The 23,701-nt window shown below is 48.0% G+C and overlaps 1 protein-coding gene across 3 annotated transcripts in view; it reads left to right on the top strand.

The window, feature by feature from the left end:
• PDE4A (phosphodiesterase 4A) overlaps nt 1-23,701 on the top strand; it is a 1,505,614-nt gene that overhangs the window by 793,938 nt on the left and 687,975 nt on the right. Inside the window, exon 1 of one of the 3 annotated variants that reach the window (XM_069604086.1) lies at nt 6,183-6,310. The exons of the other annotated variants lie outside the window; for them this stretch is intronic. The gene's annotated coding sequence lies outside the window, so the exon portion shown is untranslated. Of the gene's footprint in view, nt 1-6,182; nt 6,311-23,701 lie in introns of those variants that run through there. 3 annotated transcript variants of the gene reach the window in all.

The following is a 23,701-nucleotide window of genomic DNA, read 5'->3' as shown; positions in this document are numbered from 1 at the left end:
TTTTTAATTTGCTCTTGTAGGGTCAGGAAATAAGAGCTGGGTATGTGTGGGCAGTGCTGGACATTGTAGTGTCAGCGATCTACTATATGGAAGGAAGCAGTGTCGGTTTTGCCGAGGTCCTAGCAGTGCAGTAAGGGCGTAGGTAGAACGTTTATGTTATGATGTGTGTTTGCTTGCCTGGCTGGAATCCTACCATGGTAGGATTCCATTCCTGCTATACACGCCTTGTTTATATCTGAGAGGGCTCCAGGTTCCACAGATGAGCGGTTAGTGGATGTGATGGCGGAGTCCTGCTGGGCTCAGGTTGGCTGCAATAAAGCTGTTCTTTAACCCTCCAGTGTGTTGTCTTCCTTACTACACTGGCGACGAGGGCAGCCAACCTGACCAACCCACGTGCCTTATAAATCCAAGGCCCAGCAGGTGAAGGAGAGAGTGTCCTGTTTCCAGCCTGCACCGCTGCCTGTTACCCATACGGCAGCGAGCGAACCGTCGCTGCATCAGCTGTGAGGCCCCGTGAGGCTTTGTGAAGCCTTCGCTCCCTAATTAAGGGTAGAGCGCGGCGCCGCCTCCTGCTGCCTGGAAGTACCTCTGGCAACCGTGTCGCGCACTTAGGTGAGGGTCTGCGTGCAGCGTATCTCCCCGATCGCCCCTCCCGCCCCACCAACCAGCCTTCCCTAGACACCGCCGTGCGAGCCGGGCACAGAGGGAGGGTGACTGTGTCGAGGTTTCCCTGTTGGGAGGCGCAGCGTGAATACACACCCATCCTCAATAAGGAAGGAGGTGAATACGAGGATACAAGGACACGCCGCCCACCCAGTCCACCCAGCAACAAGGAAGGAGGAAGAGTGTCCCTCCCTCCAGGAACCGGGAGTGGGGAAGGGGTAGGAGCGTCCCTCCCCTCAGTGCCAGGACTGACCCGGGCAGAAGCTTTGAAGTAAGCGAGGGAGAGGAGCGTCCCCTCCCTCACAGCGACATCACAAGAACCCGCTCAAAGTACTGGATGGGCACCGGGGGAGGCGGAGTAGAGGTTTCCCAGTAGCTGAGGAAAGAAGGATAAGCAGGAGCTTATCAATAATACATATTACACCTGGAGGGGTGAGAACTAGTGTGTCAGTGTGTCAGCAGCACATTGTCCTCTGGCCCGTGAAGCTGTGGACCTGTTAACTGAGCCGTCAAGTCAATCAAGGCCCAGGTTACTGACAGGCATCAACCATACAACACAGCAATGCAAGCCCACCTTCCTTCCCAATCTGGGTGCACCCTCCATACCCTGGGACTTATGGGCTGACACCTTTAAGGGTTATTTAAGGGCTGCCGATGGAGCCAGACTGTCAGATGATGACAAAGAGGCCGACCTTTTGAATTGCTTGGGCACGGAAGGACTCTGGATTTTCAGACACCTCCCTGGGCCTAATGTGTGTGCCCCTCGTGCTGAAGGCGGAGACAGAGGGCAAGGAAGTGAGGGAGCAGTACTAGCATATGAGACAGCTTTAGGGAAGTTGGAAGCGCGCTTTGGAAAAAGAGCCAATGTGGTATTGGAGAGATACAATTTTTTCTCTAGAGTGCAAGGAACCGGTGAAAGCATTGACACATACATAACAGCCCTGCGTACTTTGATTTCCACGTGCAAATTCACCAGTTTGATTGATGAATACATCCGTGATCAGGTCATGATGCGTACAAGCGATGCAAGAGTGAGGGAGAGACTGTGGATAGAAAAGGACCCACCGTTGGAAAAAGTCATAGAGATAGCGAGAGCTATTGAAGAATCCAAGAGAGTATCAGAGAAATGACAGATAAAGGTGAAAATGTACATGCTGTAATGCCCAGGAGAAACGAAGACCACAAAGGCAGGTTCAAAGACAACAAAGGGACATCCACACTGAGGGATGCATGTAGGAGATGCGGATGGCGAGGACATTCGACTGGATCAAAGGAGTGTCCCGCTTCTAATGTAGACTGCAGAAAGTGCAAGGGGAAGGGGCACTATGCTTGCATGTGCAGAAGCATTGTACAAAACAGAGAAATTGTTAGGATGGTAGATCCTGATCAAGATGAAGAGAACGTAACAGTGGTGGGGTATGTGGGTAACGTGATTAACGGGGACCACATGTGTGAAAAAGTGCAGGAAGGGTTGGTGCTGAGTGTGGGTAATAACCATGGGAAAGGGTGTATGGGCCACCCTGATGGTGAATGATGTACCTATGGAGATTATGGTCGACACTGGGTCTCCTTATACCATGATATCCCCAGAACTCTACGTAGCAAGTTTCCACAAGCAGATAACCGAATTGTCTCCTCCAGACATCAATCCATGTGCGTATGGCTGGGTCCCAATAAAGGTTCTGGGGTTTGAGTGGGCCACTATTGAGTCTGAAGGGCGCAGAACTCGAGGTAAGCAGTATGTAGCTTCCGTAGTGGGGTGGGACGAACAAGCTGCCTTAGAGACTGAAATACGACCTGGGAAAGCTGTCCTCGTTTTGAGTGTGACTGAAGACAAGACAGGTACGGCGAAAGCCGTAGGACTAACTGCTGAGGATCTCGAGGTAAGGTTTCCCACTGTGTTTACTTCGTCCTTAGGGAAGCTAAAGGGTTTCTCCCACAAAATACTACTAAAGAAGGGGGCCACTCCCAGCGTACATAAGGTTAGAAGGGTTTCCATGTTAGCTCGGGAGGTGCTGAAGGATAAACTGTCTAAGCTCCAGGAGGCTGGTGTGATAGAGGAAGTGGAGAGGTCTGAGTGGTTGGCGCCTATAGTGTTGGCACGAAAAGCTGATGGGAACATGAGGATGTGCGTGGACCTTAGAGATTTGAACACTAGCATTTGGATAGATAGGCACCCTCTACCCAATATAAACGAAATGCTTGCCTTGGTAGGGGCTGCTTCTTATTTTTCCACCTTTGATCTTTCATCAGCTTACCACCAGATCGATCTTCACGTAGAATCCCGCCCATTAACATCGTTCTTGACCCCTTTTGGAGCCTTTCGGTTTTGTAGGATGCCTTTCGGGTTAGCATCTGCATCTGCAGTGTTCCAAAGGATCATGCAAAAACTATTTGGAAACATTCAGGGAGTTGAATGTTTTCAGGACGACATTTTGGTCTGAGGGAGGAGTCGCGCCGAACATGACGGGAGAGTGCTGGAAGTGATGAACGTGTGGAGGAGTAGTGGTCTCACTGTGAAATTGAGTAAGTGCAAGGTGGGAGTACCTAGTGTAACGTACCTTGGGCACACTTTGGACGCAAGCGGGATCCATCCCAAGGAGGACCTTGTAAGGGGGTTAATAGATGACCGGGCTCCCATGAGCAAGGATCAGATCGTTCATGGGTCTTGCAGAGTATTACAGTTGTTTTGTGGCATCATATGCCGACAAAACCGTCAACATGAGGGCTTTATTAAAAAAAGGCATTCGCTTTGAGTGTTCCAGTGAGTGTCAACTGGAATTCGATGGGTTAAAAAGAGAAGTCGATCAAGCCCCTTCCCTGAGTTCATTTTCTCCCTGCAAGAAGACTGCCTGACAGTCGATGCCAGTGAGATCGGTATTGGTGCTGTGTTAGAACAGTGGAGTGGAGGGGAGTATCGCCCTATAGCATTTGCCTCCAGGGTTTTGAGAGAGCCAGAACAGAGGTATGCGGTCATCGAAAAGGAGGCCCTGGCAGCTGTTTGGGCTTCCAGACACTTTAGGACCTTCCTGTGGGGAGTGGAATATGCCCTTCATATGGATCACAAACCATTAGTGCATGGTTTGACCACAAAGGGTTTATCGCATGCCCCATCCAGAAGTATGAGGTGGATGGCAGACATGAGTGGGTTCAATTTTAGAATAGAGTACATCCATGGGGCAAAGAATGCCGTTGCGGACTGTCTGTCATGCTTTCCCCGGATTGGCAGTGTTGATGAGGTACACAAAATGGATGGTGTCGAGTGCACTTTGGTAGCTAATGTCGTTCCAGCTGTTGATGAGAAAGTGTGGAGCAAGGAATGCACTGATGAACCCACTCTTAAGATCAAGCCCGCTCTCAAGAGTGGCATTTTGGATGAAGGTTTGAGTACGCATTACGCCACGTCTGGCTTGAGCTGTCAGAGGGCCCGTGGGGAATTGCTAGAGGCCAGAGACTGGTGCCTCTGGATTCTCTTAGGAGTAAGCTAGTAGAATTGGCTCACGAGGACAACCTAGAAAGATCAGTGGCAAAGAGGAGGTTAAGAGAGTTGTATTGGTGGCCCAAGATGGATAGTGAGGTAGAAGAAGAGGTAAGGGAATGTGCGGCATGTGCTACGAGCGACAAGCGTAAGGCCCTGCCTCCCCAAACTGTATATCCTGTTGAGGTGCCGAAGGAAGTTTGGTCAAAAGTGACCGTCGATATAATGGGTCCCATATATGTCCTGGGTGGGGGTCTCAGGTTTATTGTTGTGTTGGTTGACCACACCTCCAGGTGGGTGGAGGCACCTGCATTGGCTACTGTGACAGCCATGAAAGTTGTTGATTTCCTAAGCAATGTTTTTGATAGAGAAGGGGTACCAGCTGGTATTGTTACCGACAATGGGGTGCGGTTTGTGTCCAACCACATACAAGAGTTTTTGAGGATTCCATTCCTGCTGTACACGCCTTGTTTACTTCTGAGAGGGTTCCAGGCTCCACAGATGAGCTGTTAGTGGATGTGATGGCGGAGTCCTGCTGGGCCCAGGTTGCCTGCAATAAAGCTGTTCCTTAACCCTCCAGTGTGTTGTCTTCCTTACTACAGTTTACTTGTAAAGTCAGTGTGGGTTGCACAGCAAGAGAAGGGGCAGTGCTGATTCTGGTGGAGCCAGAAGAGATAAGAACGTGGCTTCACGTGTGACTGACTCCCACCCAGCCCCACCAATCTGTGAAAGGCACAGGCCTTGCGGGAATGTGAATAATGAAAGTCCGTGGCTCAGGTAGGTTCCTTTATCTAAGCCTTGGTCACATACATTATAAGTAGAAGGAAGGGAGAAGACCCACCGGTGCCCGCCACCCAGGTAGCTATTCCACTGTAACTCCTGGAACCTCTTGGAAGGAAGCTTCCGTAATATGCTGCATGCATTCCAGCACTCACTCTGGCCTCACAACTAGAGGGAAGGAATACTACACACTGCACAATCTCTCCTCAGTCCCTCATTCCTTCTCCTCCTGTTGTCATCTCAAGATGTGTCCACGCTCCGCTCTATACCCGTTAATAGGACCTCGCTTTAAACCTGACTTTATCAAACACTAACACATCTCAAAGATGTTCAACAATCACTTGCGCATTTTGCCCTGATTGGCCATGTCACTTGTTTTAGCTGAGATGGGGCGAGATCTGACTGGCCTGTGCAATGGGACTATAGATACATTGGGCAGTTAGGAGCTACATTTCCCAGGGCAGATTATACCCCGAGCACCTCATAAACCCAGGTATGCCCTTCACTGATTCGCTGGATGCCAAGGCCAAGCGTAGGCCGGTGGAATGCAGAGTTTCACTGGGTCACAAGGAACTACAGTGGTACAGTGGGAAGGCTCCAGGGCCACCTTCTCTTCCCTGCCAGGGTATCCTGCCCTCAATGGAACCCCAGAGACCCTCACCTGTGATGGCTCCAGGACCACCTTCTCTTCCTGTCCAGGCTCTCGTGCCTTTTCCCTGGGCCCCACACATGCCCTAATGGAACCCCAGAGACCCTCGCCTGTGATGGCTCCAGGACCACCTTCTCTTCCTGTCCAGGCTCTCGTGCCTTTTCCCTGGGCCCCACACATGCCCTCAATGGAACCCCAGAGACCCTCGCCTGTGATGGCTCCAGGACCACCTTCTCTTCCCTGCCAGGGTCTCTGCCCTCGATGGAACCCCAGAGACCCTCGCCTGTGATGGCTCCAGGACCACCTTCTCTTCCCTGCCAGGGTCTCTGCCCTCGATGGAACCTCAGAGACCCTCGCCTGTGATGCCTCCAGAACCACCTTCTCTTCCCGGCCAGGGTCTCGTGCCTTTTCCCTGGGCCCCACACATGCCCTCAATGGAACCCCAGAGACCCTCGCCTGTGATGGCTCCAGGACCACCTTCGCTTATATGCCAGGTTCTCGTGCCTTCTCCCTGTCAGGTTCATTGTGACGTCACGGGCGCTGGCGTTCTTCATTAGTTCTGTGTTGCCATTGGACAGCCTTGTGGCAGGCCGCCAGGTCACTAAGGGCGTCATTGGAGGACATTTCCTGCCAGTGTATAGACCGTCACCCGGGGGAGGGGAGGGACGGCGGCAAGGCTGACGACCAGCAGGGCCCTCATCGCAGGAACATGGAAGGCCCACCTTGCCTTTACAAGTCAGGTAAGAGACACAGCTCCTAACCTTCCTCTGGAAAATTCCAACTACTTGAACATGCGGGCACCACAGTGACACACGTGCATGATCAGAGGGCGTGCATCCGTGATTATGAGTGACTCGCGCAGCCCTCCGACCCAATCCCGAGTGCTTCCCAGAATCCACACCGAGGAGCGCTGCCTCCAGAGAGGGCGCCTCTTCGGCCTCGCTGGTGTCAGAGGTTCCAGGCCTCGGGAGGAGGCGTACATCTGAGAGGCATCAGCAGGTCTCCTGGCTGTGTGATCAGCAGTGTGCTGAGGTAGCCCAGGGAAGGCCTAAGGTGGCTCCCGGCATCCCAAAGTTGTGCATTGGATCGTGGGGATTAACCCTCGGGAGCCACTGAAGATCTCTGTAAGCAGGCACGGCGTCGGGACCTTTCAACTTGTTCAGCTGAAATGGCCCTCAGCCGCTGCCCCATATTGGCAGTCTTATGACACAGCAACATGTTGTGTGGGCATTGAGTGTGTGCTTTGCACTTCGTTTCATGCAGTGCTCATACCACAGCACCACCCATTCTGTTAATGCATGAAACCTGTAATGAAAGTCACGTGACTTTACTAATGGGTCACCCTCCACTAAGTGTATGGCTGAAAACTGTATCCCTCTCACGTGCCACTGCCCGTCACTAAACATCCTCCTACTTCTCTAATGCCCTGGTTCACTGCAGTGCAGAAGCTCCTTTATGTTCTTTTTGCCATGGCTTACCCTAAAGTTCAGCTCTTGGCCCTCGTTCCACTGTCCAGCCTCTGATAAATGAATCTCCTCCAGTTCCCTTTTGCTGTGGAGTACTCCAAGGTTCAACTCTTGGCCCTCGCTCCTTGGCACTCGTTCCACTATACAGCCTCTGGTAAATGAAGCTCCTCCCTGTCCTTCTGGCTGTGGAGTACCCCAAGGTTCAACTCTTGGCCCTCGCTCCTTGGCACTCGTTCCACTATACAGCCTCTGGTAAATGAAGCTCCTTCCCATCCTTTTTGCTGTGGAGTACCCCAAGGTTCAGCCCTTGGCCCTCGTTCCACCCTACAGCCTCTGGTAAATGAAGCTCCTTCCCATCCTTTTTGCTGTGGAGTACCCCAAGGTTCAGCCCTTGGCCCTCATTTCACTATGCAGCCTCTGATAAATGAATCTCCTCCAGTTCCCTTTTGCTGTGGAGTACTCCAAGGTTCAACTCTTGGCCCTCGCTCCTTGGCACTCGTTCCACTATACAGCCTCTGGTAAATGAAGCTCCTCCCTGTCCTTCTGGCTGTGGAGTACCCCAAGGTTCAACTCTTGGCCCTCGCTCCTTGGCACTCGTTCCACTATACAGCCTCTGGTAAATGAAGCTCCTTCCCATCCTTTTTGCTGTGGAGTACCCCAAGGTTCAGCCCTTGGCCCTCGTTCCACCCTTCAGCCTCTGGTAAATGAAGCTCCTTCCCATCCTTTTTGCTGTGGAGTACCCCAAGGTTCAGCCCTTGGCCCTCATTTCACTATGCAGCCTCTGGTAAATGAAGCTCATTACCATCGTTTTTTTTTCTCTGGAGTAGTCCAAGGTTCAGCTCTTAGCCCTCGTTCCTTGGCCCTCATTCCACTGTGCAGCCTCTGGTAAATTAATCTCCTTCCCATCCTTTTGGCTGTGGAGTACCCCAAGGTTCAACTCTTGGACTTCATTTCACTATCCAGCCTCTTGTAAAAGAATCTCCTCCCTGTCCTTTTGGCTGTGGAGTACCACAACGTTCAGCTCTTGGCCCTCATTTCACTATGCAGCCTCTAATAAATTATGCTAATTCCCATAGATTTTACTCTGGAGTATTCCAAGGTTCAGCTCTTGGCCCTTATTCCACTAGCCAGCCTTTTGGTAAATGAAGAAGGCTATTCAGTTGTCAGGCAGTACCTGCTGGTATAGAAAGGAAGCTTTATTTTTGTTTGAAGTGCAATTGGATAGATAAACAAGAGACTTTGTAGAAGACAAGCACCACTGGGTCCATATTCCATACTGACTGACCAGTTGGCAGGGATAGTACCCTTACCAGCATTCACTCCAAATTCCACTCACAGCATTCCACAGGAACTCAGCACCGAGCATTCAAGCAGCTATACTCCCGACACTCCACACCTGTGACATTTTTCTTTCTTTTTTTAATTTCCCAGAGGATTGTTCTCAAATCCTTCTATTTTTCTCCTCTTTTACCCACACCTTAATCACTTCCAATCTTCATGATGTCCAGCCATTATTTTCACAGCTATCCCCTATGCATCTGTTCTCCCCCATTTGATCCGTCCCCCTTTCACAATGTCCAAAAATTTCAGTCCACCTCCTTATTCATCAGCCACATGCCCCTGAAATCTCCCTCTGACTCCACCACTCCCCTCTACACTTCCTTTGTAATAGGAGCATCTTTTATTCTCCATTTTTACTTTTACTTGCTGCTGTGCTTTGAGGGTAGTGGACCCTCTGTTGTATTTTTTTATTAATTTGTTTTGCATCCATAGGATCCAATATGTGTTGGTCCTGATGAAGGCGGTTTGGTGCAACACAATGCCGAAACGTTTGTTTACTTTACTTTCATATATTTACATAGCGCACCAAATTACCCCGAGCCTTACAGCGCGGTCAACATGTAACATAAAAATTAACAATAGGGCTACCCAAGAAGAGAACAAAAACCAGGCAGGGAAGGGCAAACCCGTCAGTAATATCTAAACAGTCATGTATTACATTTTATTTCTAAATATTGGAGTGGAGTTGATTGCCCTAAGATCCAGCGTTGCGAGCACTGAAAGAGATGAGCGCAGGTACAAGGAGGGTTAGGAAGAGAAATCAGAGTGGTGTGCTCGGAAATAAAAAAAACAGTCTATGGCCCAAAGAAAGCTAAAGGTTGCAGAACAAAGAGGGCTGGCCGGCGACTGATGTAAACTCAATGGCGGTGGCCATCTTGGAATAGATTTGACTGCGGTTAGAAAAAGAACATGAAGGCACATCACTGGCGACAGAGTACCCACTTACTCCAGAGATGCCAGGAAGGGTGAGCGTTGACATACATCTGAAGTAGTCCCCTTACCATGGGGTGTGGCTTCGCCAGATTGTGCACCCTTACTTAATTTGATTTTGCGTGTTTGCATGCAGGTATCTTAATTTGTTTTAGTGTGTTAGATCTCAGGGTCCTAAGGCTATCCTTATTCACCAGCACTTCACTTAAGTATACTGGGCCAACCCCGGTCATGCATTTATGCGTGATCAGGAGGAGGCGAAATGAATTCTGGCCTGGATTGGAAGCCAGTGCAGACTACGTCTGGCTTCAGAAACACGGTCCCTCCTCCTGAGTCCCATGATCACCCTAACCGCGCTATTTTGCACAGTTTACAGTCTGGCGCTATCGGCTTTCGTAATGTCCACTAGCAGGCTAATGCAGCAATCAATTTCAGGCCCGATGATAGCTCTGGCTAGTGTCTCGCTGCTGGTCTGAGCGATATAGGGGCGCATCTGTGCTAATAATTGAATGTGTTAATAGGAAGAAATTGCAACCTGCTTGCAATCTTGTATGTGAGCTCCTATTGTAAGCTTTTTTTTTTTTTACAATTTTTTGTTGTAAACTCTCTGAGGCTGCAAGGTAATAGGGTCATTGAGGTGGCCAATGCTTGAGAAATTGAAAATATATGAGTATTACCTTTGAGTTGTGCCTACAGTTTCCTGGAGGTCTGTATGTCAAACAAATAGACTTATAGTTGATTGTCATTTATTATTTGCATCACATTTTCTTTATAAAACATTCATATTTTTTTCAAATATTGTTCACAGGGTTAGATTCAGTTTGATGTATTCCGTTGTTAGGCCTTGCTATTGCTTCATATCAAGGTAAGTGCATTTATAATTGACCAAAAGTTAGAGTCCTTAATGTTGCATCACATTAAATTTGTTATCAATGTTGGCTGGTGCAGAGTAAATCCTTGTAAGTTCTCGAGGTTATTTGGCATTAATAGTATCTCATATCAACTTGAGTGTGTTGTCAATTTTGGTTGGAACAGAATAAATCCTTGTGGATATTTGATGTTGCATCACAAAAGTGGTGTCACTCGTCTACTTTATTGTTTGTTGACATCTGTGTGAAACCAAACGTTCACTAGTCTTTGTTGGTTATTGGGTGAGTAGGAGTTAGATTTCCCTCTATTGGGTAAACAAGAGTTAGTTTTCCCTCGACACGTGTTTCCCCAGTAGCTTTGTATTGGCACTTCAGGAGGGTGGTTAGGATTTTGGTCTGTTTGTTACTGTCAGAAAAATAGAAATACAATAGAATGTAGTTAATCCTTAATTTTGTTGTGTCCGATTGATGAGTATGACATACGGTTGATACGTAGGCTCATTACTAAATGCAGGCGATAGTGAGGATGGACAACTAGTTATGGACAAACAGCTCGTTATTAAGTAAAGCTCTTATTTTTGTACCAATATGTATCGCAGCGGTTGCACAAGGTAAGAATGCGAAAGACGCACTTACTTTACATGCTTAGATGGATCACATGCATGTGATGGATCTCATTGCAGAGACTGTTTTAGTGAGTTCTGTGTTCGGTTTGATTACTTTCCTTTCCTTGTTGCCGTCAGAAATATATGAATCCTGATGAAGAATGACATAGCATCTGTTTAGCTTGCATATTCAAATTCTTACCCGGATACACTCCCAGCGTCTTCACTTTATCTGTGATTTTAATGTCGCAGCCTGCTACTACAATAGAGGTATAATCCTTACCCATCTTCCGTGGTTTGGCCGGTGTGCCTATCAACATGAGTTCTGTCTTCTCTTTATTTAGGGCCAAACCGTTCCTTACCATCCAGGATTTAAAAGGATTAGTTCTTCTATTGACGAACTGGTCATCCTCTCGGTGATGGCCAGACAGTGGGATGGCACACGGTGTGTCGTCATCCTCTCGGTGATGGCCAGACAGCGGGATGGCACACTGTGTGTCATCATCCTCTCGGTGATGGCCAGACAGTGGGATGGCACATGGTGTGTCGTCATCCTCTCGGTGATGGCCAGACAGCGGGATGGCACACTGTGTGTCGTCATCCTCTCGGTGATGGCCAGACAGCGGGATGGCACACTGTGTGTCGTCATCCTTTCTGTGATGGCCAGACAGTGGGATGGCACACTGTGTGTCATCCGTGTAGTTTGTGAAGTCGATTTTCTTTTCTTCCAGGAGGTCGAAGAAGGGAACCGTGAAGATATTATAAAGGGCGGGGGATAAACAAGCCCCTTGTGGCACCCCATAGTCCTGGAGCGATGGTTCTGCCCCTGCCTCCTTCCAACATACTCTGCAGCAGCAGTTGTTCAGAAACAAACTGATCCACCCTGTGAATTGCCCCGTTACGTCGCCCCCGGATGTACTGCTTTGCATTCCGAACACTATTTCAGTTATGCCCTAATTGGTTTAGGTATCTAGACTCGGCTCAGACTGGGTTATGTATTCCTTATACTTTTGCAACATACCTGTCACTTACATGTATGTATCATGGTGCACAGTGAAGGAAAGGCGGCATCCCTCGCTAGTACCCGCTACATGTTTGTTCATCTGCATTGTATGTGTATCTCTATTATGATGTATGTTTTTTTTCATTTTTCACAGCAATATGTAGCAGGTGCTTTTAATTGTCTGGTCTTCATTGTTTGTTTAAAAGCAATAAAAACTGCTATGTTTCAATCTTGTCGAACTTAGTGAATGATCTGCAAAACTGTTTTGTTGTTTCTTTTTCTAATCAATCTAACTAATTCCTTTTGGGACCCTGCTTTTGTGTTATGCCCCCACTTCCCTCTGCGGCTTTGCTAGGTCGTTCCACGTCCGCTCTGTCTCCGCCCATTTCGCCCTTAGCTCTCCTTTCTCGGCCCTTTACCCTCTTCTTTTGTTCCTAATTTCTCGCCACTCTCGTCCTGCTCCATCTCAACATCTGTTCCTTAAATCCTAGCCCTTCACAGCCTGGAAAACCTCTTCCCTCTCTTTTTGTTTATTTTACTTGGGTACTTATTGAGCGCAAATCTAGCTTCTGGGTGGAACGGGGCACAGTGCATCAGTATCTCCTTTGTGCACCTTTTCTTCAGTGCTCCACATGTCTCTGGAACCCTTTCCTCCCACACTCAGCTGCACTTCAGACACCAGTGATCTGCGTTCTTCTTTTTCCGCTATTGCTGAGCGTCAGGGCCTTTCAACCCTTTCAAATGAAAAGGGCCTCAAGCCTCAAGGGGCCCCTAAGTAGCTGCCCCCATATTGCTAGTCAGCAGTCTAATAACACAGCAATATATTCCTTACGTTCTGTGACTTACAGTGTGCACTTTGCTGGAGTCGCCTTCCAAGCTGCGTTTGCTGGAGGTCATAGGACAGTCATTTCCATTGGGCAAAACAGAAGTGTTATCACCTCATTGCCTTTCAACATTGGGTCCTCCACATTAGTCACTTGCTTGCAATGAGGGATTCCTAGCTAATTAGCGGGCATTCAGTGCCCCAGCTCCCTGCTGGCTGGCCGTCTCGTGATAATTGGCGGCCATTAACCTTATCTTTATCTCCATTATAATCTATGACCCCACACATGTGCCTCGGACAGCTGTCCGCTCTAAGGGAAGGGAGAGGGGCAACCATCATGTTGAAATGGGCCCCCACACAGCTTCAGTCGGGCCTATTGCAAAACCCCCGGCCTGGTGGTGGGCGCGAGTACAGGCTAAATGTGATATGCCCAACTATGCCACCGCACCGGGAAGCGGCGTATTCACTGACCTACGGTACCCGCGACCAACCAGTTACAGGGCGATTGGGGGCCAAGCTCCATACTGGGAACCCTTCAGGTGGTGATGGGGAGACCTCAGTGAGGCACAGGCCAACCCAGTTGTACAATATAGTGTCACTACAGCACACAGTCTAAACCGAGGCACAGAGCAATATCTATGGGCGGGGCCTAAGAAGTGTAGGGCGCAGCCTAGGAACCGCGAGACGCTAAGGAACCTTTAAAAGAAGGGCGGCCCATGCAACTATAGGGGTGACAGGCATGAACTATACAAATCAAAGCAGGGCAATGCAGGTGCCAACCCTGTGGTTCTCTTGAAGGAAATCCATGCTTCCTCTATGTGCATTCTAATGATCACTCTAATGACAAGAGTTTAACACAATGACATTCCGCAAAAAACAAACCTCGCCTTCCCTAGATCATATGTTCATGCACGACTTATGTGTTATGCGTTTCATTTCCTGCTAGCAGAGACTCTGGACTGAGGGCATGGGGAGTGTGGGGGCTGGGGGGGGGGGGGGGGCAGGACTTTGGAGTGCAGCTCCTCGTGCCCACAGGACATGCATGCAATACGCAGAGACGGTCTGCATCAACATAGCCAAAGTAAGCGCATGCACCTGGGAATCTGGGCCTGTAGAATCCCGCCCCATGCACACAGGACATGCATGCAATATGCAGAGACGGTCTGCATCAACATAGCCAAAGTAAGCGCATGCACCTGGGAATCAGGGCCTGTAGAATCCCGCCCCATGCACACAGGACATGCATGCAATATGCAGAGACTGTCTGCATCAAGATAGCCAAAGTAAGCGCATGCACCTGGGAATCTGGGCCTGTAGAATCCCTCCCCATGCACACAGGACATGCATGCAATATGCAGAGACGGTCTGCATCAAGATAGCCAAAGTAAGCGCATGCACCTGGGAATATGGGCCTGTAGAATCCCGCCCAATGCACACAGGACATGCATGCAATATGCAGAGACTGTCTGCATCAAGATAGCCAAAGTAAGCGCATGCACCTGGGAATCTGGGCCTGTAGAATCCCTCCTAATGCACACAGAATATGCATGCAATATACAGACACTGCATCAGGATAACCAAAGTAAGCACATGCACCTGGGAATCTGGACCTGTATAATCCCTCCTCATGCACACAGAACATGCATGCAATACGCAGAGACTGTCTGCATCAAGATAGCCAAAGTAAGCGCATGCACCTGGGAATCTGGATCTGTATAATCCCTCCTCATCCACACAGGACATGCATGCAATATGCAGACACTGCATCAAGATAGCTATAGTAAGCGCATGCACCTGGGAATCTGGACCTGTATAATCCCCGCCTCATGCACACAGAACATGCATGCAATACGCAGAGACTGTCTGCATCAAGATAGCATAGTAAGCGCATGCACCTGGACATCTGAACCTGTAGAATCCCTCCTAATGCACACAGAACATGCATGCAATACGCAGAGACTGTCTGCATCAAGATAGCCAAAGTAAGTGCATGCACCTGGGAATCTGGACCTGTATAATCCCTCCTCATGCACACAGGACATGCATGCAATATGCAGACACTGCATCAAGATAGCCATAGTAAGCGCATGCACCTTGGAATCTGGACCTGTATAATCCCCAACATGCACACAGGACATGCATGCAATACGCAGAGACGGTTTGCATCAAGATAGCCAAAGTAAGCGCATGCACCTGGGAATCTGGACCTGTAGAACCCACCACCATGCACACAGGACATGCATGCAATAGGCAGAGACGGTCTGCATCAAGATTGCCAAAGTAAGCGCATGCACCTGGGAATCTGGACCTGTATAATCCCTCCGCATGCACACAGGACATGCATGCAATATGCAGACACTGCATCAAGATAGCCATAGTAAGCGCATGCACCTGGGAATCTGGACCTGTATAATCCCTCCTCATTAACACAGGACACGCATGCAATATTCAGACACTGCATCAAGATAGCCAAAGTAAGCGCATGCACCTGGGGATCTGTGCCTGTAGAATCCCTCCACATGCAAACAGGACATGCATGCAATATGCAGAGATTGTCTGCATCAAGATAGCCAAAGTAAGCGCATGCACCTGGGAATCTGGACCTGTATAATCCCTCCTCATGTACACAGGACATGCATGCAATATGCAGACACTGCATCAAGATAGCCATAGTAAGCGCATGCACCTGGGAAATTGGACCTGTATAATCCCTCCTCATTCACCCATGACACGCATGCAATATGCAGAAACTGCATCAAGATAGCCAAAGTAAGCGCATGCACCTGGGGATCTGTACCTGTAGAATCCCTCCACATGCAAACAGGACATGCATGCAATATGCAGAGACTGTCTGCATCAAGATAGCCAAAGTAAGCGCATGCACCTGGGAATCTGGACCTGTATAATCCCTCCTCATGCACACAGGACATGCATGCAATATGCAGACACTGCATCAAGATGGCCATAGTAAGCGCATGCACCTGGGAATCTGGACCTGTATAATCCCTCCTCATTCACACAGGACACGCATACAATATGCAGACACTGCATCAAGATAGCCAAAGTAAGCGCATGCACCTGGGAATCTGGGCCTGTAGAACTCCCCCATGCACACAGGACATGCATGCAATCTGCAGAAACTGTCTGCATTAAGATAGCCATAGTAAACCCCCACCTCCGTATAAACAAAATAAAAAAATATTAAAAACATTAAAAACCTAAAAAGTCCACTCCATTTTAAAGCACCACATATTTCCACGAGTCCACACTTTTTTTCAGATTGTCAGTAGCCTTTTTCAGTCTTTTCAGTCTGAACTTAAACTTGAAAAAATGATTGTATTTGCAAATGTGTTATTGACAGTAACTCATACCGATGAGTTATCTTATTATGAGTAAGCGAAGGGGAAGTCTGAGTCTTGACAGAGTGCAAGGTCTTCCAATGGAAGACAAGTCAAAGGGAAAAAATGAGGGCACATACCAACAGGTAACTCTACAGAACATTCAACATTCAGTATCTGTGTAGAAACATAAACAGATGTATGACCACTAGTTCGAATGTTCCCCCTATATACAGTACAGATCGCTAAATGATAATGCCATGTCGCGCCTTGAAACCCTTGTGTAGAGGCGTGTTATAAATGTCAGCGGCTAAACTGATTTTATTGCGAGATTTGAACCTAGGATTTGGGGACCCCATGAAAAAAATGGACCAACACACCAGTACCACACTGGCTGCATTAGGCTTCACCCCCTGGATACAATCAGATACTCATGATACGGGCAGCACGCTTGACTGTGTGACGACACACGATATAGAACTACAGTGTAACAACACAGGCCCCCCGGCCCTTGGTCCGATCACTTTTCTGTACATTTCGCCCTGCCCCGCACTTCGAAGTATAGAAGCAACAAGGACCCCAGGAGCTGGGTTAATTTTAGAAACATCCGTAAGCTCACGCCAACTGCCCTTGAACCATTTATCTCCCATTTACTTAAGCAACTACCGGACCTAACTAGAGCTAATGAACTGGTTGAAGCCTATGGCAATATGTTGACCAAGGCAACAAACGAGTTGGCACCTGAAAAAATGTGCCTCTCTAAAACCAACATCTCTAAGGCTTGGTTCTCCAATGAGATCCAAAAACTGACGTGCCCCAAGAAAAAATCCTTACAACATTGGAAGAATAAACCATCACTGCCAACAAATTGGACCATTCTAATGCCACTAAACAGTACAAAACTGATATCTGCCAGGCTAAAAGGCAGCTATATGACAATAGCATTTCCAAAGCACCCTCTAATACTAGGGAATTGTTTGGGATCCTTAAGGAACGTCAGACCCCATGCACCATCACAACAGAAGTTGTGAAAGATACTAACTGGTGCACTAGTATTCAGGAGGCAATGAGGGGGAATTGACAAGATCACAGCAAGCACCTCCATCAACTACACTGTCTTAGACTGTTCGCAAGACCCCATGCCCTGTGGTTGTTACTCCCTTCTCCTTTAAGGGAGTAACAGAAGTGGAAATGGTGGCCTTTCTGGCCAGTCTTAAGCCTACTACTTGTAGGGGAGATATCTGCCCAGCGGCGACGCTTAAAACCTGTGCTGCTCAGTTTTTACCTATACTAACCAAGTTTGTCAACTGCTCCTTTCAAGAGGGTAACGTACCTGGGGTTATCAAACAGACGTGGATTTCCCCGCTTCTGAAGAAGCCATCTGTTTTCCCGACTTTACCAGAGTACTGTCGCCCGATTACAAACATTCCTTTTCTGCTCAGAATTCTGGATAGGGGGGTATATATTCAGATTCAGGACTTTCGAGAAGCGCACAACCTTCTTGGCCATAAACAGTCAGGCTTCCGAAAATCACATGGCCCGAATCCACCGTCCCGGATCTCAAATCTAATATCCTATAGTCCTTCGAGGAAGGCAGCACAGTTATGCTCATGTTCTTCGACTAGTTGTCTGCTTTTGATGTTGTGCAGCACGACATATTGATACAGAGTCTCTGGGAAACCGCGTTTTCCCCCCCAATGTAACAAAGTTGGTATAATCTGTCCTCTTGGGCCGGAGGGATCAAATATTTTGCAACGAGGCCATGGCAGAGAGGTATCTTGTGACATGCGTGGTGCCACAGGTGGCGTGCATCTCCCCCACTCTATTTACTACTCCCCTTTTTAACATGCTGGGTAGGGAGGGCACCCTGTATGCTAACTACGTTAATGACACTCAGTATCGAATCCGCCTTACGGGCGTCTACACCAAAAATTCCATTTCTGTTAACCAGGTGTTTGGTCTCATCGAATCTTGAATGAAGGATAATGGGCTAGAACTAAACGCCTAGAATACTGAGTTAATGATTGCAGGGACTGCTGTCCAGACAAGGAAACTGAGGGATGAATTTTAAGCCTTTGTCATTGCAGGCTGTGAAATTAAGACAGTCAACAGAGTGAAGACCCTGGGGGTGGTACTGGATCAGGAGCTTTCCATGAAAGCCCATATCAGTGGCCTGGTATCTAGTACGTGATACTACTTGAAATTGTTGCCCCAAATTAGGCCGTTCCTCAGTAGATCCAACTGTGCAGTGATCGCGAGAGCGATTATTGGGGCTCGTATTGACTACTGTTCTAGCCTTCTTCAGGGCGTTGGAAAAGTGGAACTGGCAAGACTCCAGGTCATCCAAAATAACGCAGTGAAATTGGTGGAGGGTCTTAAACGATCAGATCACATCTCCGCTGCCAGACAAGGTCTCCACAGACTCCCAGTGGAAAAGAGAGTGATCTTTTGGACACTCTGTATTACACACCAATGTCTTCACAGAAACGTTCCCAGCTATCTTGCCAAGAAACTGGCTCAGTTGCCAGAGAGATGGGTTCTGAGATCAAACAATTCCAATCGTCTGCTCATCCCTGAGGCACAACTGGCCATGGTTAAGCAGAACTCCTTTGCCCACTCAGCCCACAGGCTATGGAATGGTCTTCCGCCTGACCTGAAGGCCTGTAGAAGCCTTCTGAAATTCAAACAGGCACTTAAGGCTTTCCTTTTCAGCAAGTTATTTCAGCCTCCACTTGCCCTGCTTGCACAGCCCAATCTTTTTGTTACTATATGTGTGTCCTTGCGCTCTTATGCCTACGGACCTTGTCAATGCGCAATTAAAAAATACAACAAACAAATAAATAAAAATATCATATTGCCCCTGTAGAAAAACACTCCCTATGAATTTGCCAAAACATGCTAACACTTGCCTATGTAAGACCAAGCCAGTGATGGCTTACCCAAACATACCAGAATGTTCCCCTGTAAGGATTCACCCATGAGGGTTTTGCCCCATCAAGCCAGTATGTGTCCCTTTAAGACGATATCTGTGAGGGCTTTGCCCCAACATGTCCTGTAAGAACACACCAGTGATGGCTTTGACCCAACATGCCATATTTGCCCCTATAATGACACCGCTGAGATGGCAATGTCCCAATGTGCCAGTATTCTCCCTTTTAATAACACAACTGTGATTGCTTTGACCCAACATGCCAGCATTTGCTTCTGTAAAAACACACCTGCTATGGCTTTGCACCAACATGCTAGAATTTGTCACTGTGAGATCCCACCTGTTTTGGCTTTGCCCCAACACGCCAGTATATGCCCCTGTAAGAGCACCCCTGTAGTGACTCTGCTCCAACTTGGCAGAATGTGACCTTGTACGAACACACCTCTGATGGCTTTGCCCCAAACTGTCAGTATTTGCTGCTGTGAGAGCCCACTTATGATGGCTTTTTTTGAACATTCTAGCATTTGCCCCAGTAGGAACGCTCCTGATTCTATCACCCAATAATGTAGTGTTTGAAATCCAGAGGATGTTGGGGGTTATGGCGGTGTGTATAGGGAGCAACAGAGAGCCTCAGTTGTGGGGTAGTAGGAGAGGGTGAATTAGTGCTCTCTGGTGCATGTGGGGAAGGACATGTGGATGGGCTTGTTGCGGGTGTGAGTGGTCATTTGTGGTGCTGATAGTAGTGGCAGGATTAACCTTGAAAAGGGGAGCTGTGGGACTGTATGAGATTGCGAGTTGTTTAACATGTGGCAGTTATATTTGTGAGGGTAAGTGCATACGCCATGCTGAGTTTTCGTGAAGATCACAGGATTTGTGGCCACGTTGGTCAGCTTCATGGAGATCAGAGGGGCAGTTTGTTTGTGGTGATTTGTGAGGGTCCTGTGATGATCGGGTGATTTGTAGCCACGTTGGTCAGGTTTGAGGAGATCAGAGGAGCAGTTTGTTTGTGGTGTTTTCTGAGAGGAAGTGCATACGCTATACTGAGTTTTTGTGACGATCTGGTGATTTGTGGCCACGTTGGTCTGGTTTGAGGAGATTAGTTTGTTTGTGGTGATTTGTGAGGATAATTGTGTACGCTATACTGAGTTTTTGTGAAGATCAGGTGATTTGTGACCTCGTTGGTCAGGTTTCAGGAGATCCGAGGACCAGTTTCTTTTTGGTGATTGGTGAGGGTAAGTTCGTACGTTATAATGAGTTTCTCTGAAGATCGGGTGATTTATGACCACTTTGGTTCAGGTTCGAGGAGATCAGAGGAGCAGTTGTTTGTGGTAATTTGTGAGGATGAATGCGTATGCTATAGTGTGTTTCAGTGGAGATCGGGTGATTTGTGGCCACGTTAGTCAGGTTTGAGGAGATCCGAGGAGAAGCTTGTTTTTGGTGATTTGTGAAGGTAAGTGTGTACTCTATAGTGAGTTTCTCTGATGATCAGATGATTTGTGACCACGTTGGTTCAGGTTCGAGTAGATCAGAGGAGCAGTTGTTTGTGATGATTTGTGAGGGTGAATGTGTATGCTATACTGTGTTTCTGTGGAGATCGGGTGATTTGTGACCACGTTGGCTCAGGTTTGAGAAGATCGCAGGAGCAGTTTGTTTGTGGTGATTTGTGGTCGGTTCAGCATGAGGGGGTGTTGAGTGGACAATGTTTATATTGATGACGTGGATTGTTAAGAGTAAACAGCAGGTATGCTGTGTGGGGCGGAAGGATCCTGCAGCGAAGTGTTCCGGTGGTGGATAGACCAACACTTCACCCCACTTCCCCCATGTGCACACACACACACGCTGGATAATTGAGCCCCCCTCCACCGCCCCCACGTGCACACCCTGTGCAGGAACACACATACCTCTCATGCATGCTCACCACACCTCTTTTTAGTTTTGGTACTTGCCTGTGGATTTTGGATCCTGCTCTCCCGCCTAGTCCCCTCAGGTCTCCGCCCTGGAAGCTGGGAGGGGAATTGATTGACATTTACCTCCTTGGATCCTGGCTCCAGCAAGCCCATGCAATCCCTTCTCCCACAGGACTCGGTGGTAGGTGTGGGTTTCATAAGTGCGTGGATGATCATATTAAACACCCACATTAATACTAAAAATGACCAATGATGGGAGACTTGGTACAGTGGTGGTGCATGGGAGATCACCGGGTGCGCGTGGTACGCAAAGCAAGCGACATCTACGGCCTTCATACGTTGCAACTGAGAAGGCCTCCTCAGCCTCTATAAGACAAGATTTCCTAGGTATATTTTTCAGAAATAATGTCATATAATCAGGAGACCAGTCGAACAAATATGGAAACTGACCTTATTTTATTGAAAAATTGTATAAGAGGCAGATTTGAATGTGGATTACCCAGGTAGCACCTGGGCTTTAATACTTTCTTAAAGGCACAATATACTTTTCAGAGACTTCCACTGGCGCGAAGAGGTCGGTGTGCACCACAGGGAGCTCAAAACCACTTACAATTCTGCAAGATTGCTTTTTCCCTCGACACCAGAGTCTAAAGCCCCTCAAACACCCCTTCTTATCTCGGTCCCCCTCCTCCCCAGGAAACAGGGCTTATCGGGTTCCTTCTGAAAAGTCATTATAAGCCATGGATGTGCTGTGGGCCAATCAGCGTCTCACATCTCGCAAGAGGCCTTCTTTCTACTGAGAATGGCTCGCGCCACTGCCAGAGTGTCAGGCGGAGAGTTGCTGCATGAGGCCTAAGTGATTTGCTCAGGGCAGACAAAGATCTTTTTTAGCTCAGCGGGTTGAGCGCTTGCTGCTGCCATGTGTGTGTGATCTGCAGGTCGCGGGTTTGAATCCCGACAAAGCTTACTCAGCCTTTCAACCTTCCGAGGTCAAAACGTGAGTACCAACATCAGTTGGGTCATAACTGTATGTCAATGTACAATGAAGAGCGCTTTGGTGAAGGCGCTTTATAAATAACAATTCATATGGGGCTAGATGAACATGTGTACACAGTGATCTCCCTAGAACTCCTATGCTGGGCGCAGCACTCTGCCCCCTTGGACCTGATCCTACCCCAAGAAGTCGAGTTGTTAACTCTGGTGCCTGGTAGCCACCACAAGAACAGTTTTGCCCTCCAAATGCACATTGATTGCCCTTCTAAAGTGAAAGGCTATGCCCTCTTTAAATGCTGGACAGGTGACTATGGAATTTACAGTATGCATACACTTGTGCCACTCCTCGGCGCCCACAGCCAGGCGCTCCTTCATCCAGGAGCTTGCAGAGTGTGTTGTTTGACGCCTCATTGGTGCAGTTTGTAATGTAGTATTACCCAACTCATGGAACTCATTTTATCAGCCTCAAATGTGGCCTATTGCAAACTCTATTGGGTGAACCAGAGGGAGGGGGCGCTAGAGAATTAGGTTTCTTGAGCTTGGCTCCCACCTCCCTTCTCTTTGTAGACAAAGTCAAGACTGTAGCTCTCCTTGCAGTAACCACCAGCTCATCCTTTGGTAGCGTGGGCTGGAACCCAAGGCTTAAACTCGGCCAGAGATGCTGTACGGGGTGTAGGCAAGCTGATTCCAAGTCTACAATTCATCAGTTTGTTAAATGGATACCAAGCACTGGAAATGTGATTGTGGGTGTTATGGAGTCATTTGGTCATCTAAGTATCTGAAGGTTTATTAACTAGACCTGTGAATTGCCAGTCTAGGCATTCTAACCATTACTGTCTCTGGGTGGGTGCCCAAATCGGCCAGCCGCCCTCAGCTGCCTGCATAGGTGTCGAGTACGCAGGGGCGGGGGGTGGCAGTTGACCCTGCACTCCTTGAACCACATGAGTAGGAGTGGCATTTTGCCCCTTTCAAAGTGAGTAGTCGCCTCATCAGTGGACCACCTGAGCAATAATTGCACGGTGGCGGGGGAAGGAGAGGGGTGGACAGGCCAAAGACTTCTTTGGTAGAGGGAAGGTGGACATCCAAAAGCAGAATGCTGAGGAAAAGATAGCTCTGTAGGTTAGGCGAATGTTGCTGAAATGTTATATGTTTAGACCTGTCTACAAATTATATGCCCTTTTTTCAATGCTTGTTGCAAAATGTGCTCTAAAATGAGTTGTTTCGACCTGCGGTAGGGTACAACTCCCTTGCTTCGGTCGGTCTGGGAAATTCTGCCCCCAAAGCGAAAATCAAAGTTGGCACCGAAAGCCTGCCCGCTGCAACAGTCGGTGAGTGACTTGCCAAGGACGGGTGCTATTACCTCTCACTTCCGTACTAACCACTAGTCCAAGTAAGCCATATAAATGGTGCATGCTGCGCTTTACGCCACTGCTTAACATAGCATAAATTAAGCAATTATGTTCTTTAATCGGACATAACGTAATACATTTTTCTTACATATTAATTTGTATTTAACATCTCACTTCACACAAATAGCTGCAATTGAAAGCATGCAAGCAGTATAATTGCATTAAAAACTTTAAATATATTCTGGAAGGGCAGCCAGTGAGCACGCTTCCACGTCATACATTCATTGGCGAACAAATCATTGTTACTATTGAAAGTGTCTACCTAACTACTTTCCCCATTTTAAATGACTTTCTTGTCTCTAACACTAACAGGTTTTGGTCAGTAGTGCAAATGTATTGAAATCGGGGGATTTGTTCATCTCCCTAGATACAAGCAAGAGGAACTGGGCCGGATATATCCCCCCACTTTAAAAAATGGAAGAGTCCACTAATATGACAAAAATTCTCTATTGAAAGCTTTCGGTCCATGGATCAAGGAAATGGACAGTAAGCAATTCTCCAATACTTTCCTCATTGCT

Source organism: Ambystoma mexicanum, chromosome 3q, assembly GCF_040938575.1.
Source record: "Ambystoma mexicanum isolate Mex_15411 chromosome 3q, UKY_AmexF1_1, whole genome shotgun sequence".
NCBI classification, from domain to species: domain Eukaryota; kingdom Metazoa; phylum Chordata; class Amphibia; order Caudata; family Ambystomatidae; genus Ambystoma; species Ambystoma mexicanum.
The sequence above is the reverse complement of the archived record's forward strand: the minus strand, read 5'-3'. Positions and strand labels throughout refer to the sequence as shown.